Source organism: Pteropus vampyrus, unplaced genomic scaffold (assembly GCF_000151845.1).
Source record: "Pteropus vampyrus isolate Shadow unplaced genomic scaffold, Pvam_2.0 Scaffold72, whole genome shotgun sequence".
Classification (NCBI taxonomy): domain Eukaryota; kingdom Metazoa; phylum Chordata; class Mammalia; order Chiroptera; family Pteropodidae; genus Pteropus; species Pteropus vampyrus.
The window spans coordinates 1161354-1163451 of record NW_011888853.1 but is presented as its reverse complement, the minus strand read 5'-3'; the positions used below and the strand labels follow the sequence as shown (position 1 = coordinate 1163451).

Genomic DNA, 2098 nt, shown 5'->3' with positions numbered 1-2098 from the left:
GCTATGAGGGCGGAGGGCGCGCGCCGGTACCTGCGGGGAAGACAAACGTCAGCGTCGACAGGGCGCGGGGACCAGCGGCGACCCCCGCTTCCCCTCCTCACTCCCCCCCGAAATGCGGGCCCCATCGCACTCCATCCTCCTTCCCCACACGCTCGACCCAGCTCGGGGGTCCGCAGATTCCACCCGGCCGTGGATTACCTCGGATTACCCCCCTATTCCCTGCATCCCGCCCCAGAGACACTCACAGCAAGCGACAAGAAGCCAAGAGGCTGAAAAAGAACGAGACTTCCGTTTCCGGACAGTTAAACCCTCCCCCGGAAAAAGCTGGGTACGGTGTCTGCAAAGGATCAAGAACGATGTAGGCGTTTGCCCTTTCCAAAGCAGCACTTCTGCCCCCTTTTGGCCTAGATTAGTACTGCAGCTCCACCAACGTGATGGGCAAGCCTCCCTCCTCCCTTTTTCTAACTCTCCGTCCTCCCCTCCCCCGCCCACCGCCCCAACCCCCTCGGCGTTGCTAGGTTTTATTTCAGATCTAATTTGAAGACTTAAGACATACCTACTACTTTCATTAGACCTGTGCATTGCGCATCTACTCAGAGTTTTCTCATTTAAATGAAGGAAGCTTCCTATGTATATTTTGGAACCTCTTTCTGGGGGTTCCTCACATTTCCTTCTGGTCTCTTTTTTGATGGATATCTAATCTGTCATGAGCGGGACCTTCTTTTCCATTTAGGGGAGATTTTCCACCTGCCACTTCCAATTCCTATGAGAACTGGTGCCCAATAAGAGCAAGTAAATACTTCCAGCACTGACATTTATCAAACACTTAGGTCCGGCAGCCGCTGTGCTAAGCACTTTACCCACAGGGCCTCTGTGACCTCCAGGGGCATTTGTGGCTCTTGAGTCTTACCCATGAGGAGAATGAAGGCTTATCAGAACTGGGAGAGGAGAAGTCAGGACTTGAACCCCCGTCGCTCAGATCCCAAGCCCAGGCTCTCGATTACTTCGCCAGGCTGTGCACCAAACCCACCCAGCTGGCTGCTCCGGGAGGGCAGTGTTTCCTCTGCCCCTCTGGTTCCTCCCCGCCTCCATCCCACGCCTGATGCTATTTTCTCGGCCTGCATCTACTCTCAGCTCTTATATAACATCTCTTCAGGCGGGCTCTGGGAAACCTGTAGTTATCGATTTTATTTTTATCCCCCACTTTTAGTTTATTTTTAACTTCTCTACAAATGTCTGCATTTTATGATGTCTGTTTTCTCCAAATTTAATAACTGCACAACAGAATGTAATTGCCTTGTGCATATTGTTACATCTGAAAAGACTATTTTACCATGAACTTGACTTTGAACTCACTCTTCTCGTTGGGCATCTTCCTAGGGGCGCTGGGGACAGAGGGAAGAATAAACCAACGGGGGATCACGTACTCCCCTGATTGTGCCAGAGAGCCTTTTAAAAGAAGCCATCTGTAACTACAGATGCATCTAGGTGTTAATGGTGGGAAAGTTAGTTGGTAAGAGCTTCCTCTTAGATTGTCTGAAGGTCGGGGTGCAGCCCAGAAATCAGGAGTGCCTCAGTCTTGACCTGAGAAGGATGTTCCCAAATCTCTTAGCCCGACTTTGCCAGCCTCTCCTCTTGGCTGATGCCTTTCTGATCTTTTCTACTCCACTGCTCTACTATAGGCAATCAACCTTTTGGTCCAGCCAGCGGGCCTCTTGACGCCCTGGCCACTTCCTGACTCCAGGCACGTGCTCGTGATGTCCCGTAGTCTGCTGCTGAGTCCTGCTCACCTTCCAGAGCTCAGGTCCCACCTCTCCTTCAGGTAGGACCCTCCAACTCCTGTCACTTGTCACTCACGTTTCACACGCACACCCCTCTCGATAGACTATGCCGCTGTGTTAATCTTTTTATACCTTTGTACCGACTTTTCTTTGAAGGCAAGAGTAGAGTGCCATATTGTGCTGATAACTCTCGAAACGCTGCACATACACATGCACAATAGGTGCTCAGTGCTGACACCTTAGGATTCTCAAGCTGGATGCAGTATCTGAGATTGCTCACTATATGAAGGGTAGATGGATTGATGGAGGGATGAGCG

At 51.0% G+C, this 2098-nt stretch overlaps 1 protein-coding gene across 2 annotated transcripts in view; it reads right to left on the bottom strand.

The window, feature by feature from the left end:
- RPL38 (ribosomal protein L38) overlaps window positions 1-281 on the bottom strand; it is a 5516-nt gene extending 5235 nt beyond the window's left edge. Inside the window, exon 1 of one of the 2 annotated variants that reach the window (XM_011361882.1) lies at window positions 246-281. The gene's annotated coding sequence lies outside the window, so the exon portion shown is untranslated. Of the gene's footprint in view, window positions 1-198 lie in introns of both variants that reach the window. The other variant, XM_011361883.2, reaches the window with a different exon arrangement.
- Window positions 282-2098: the final 1817 nt, after the last annotated feature.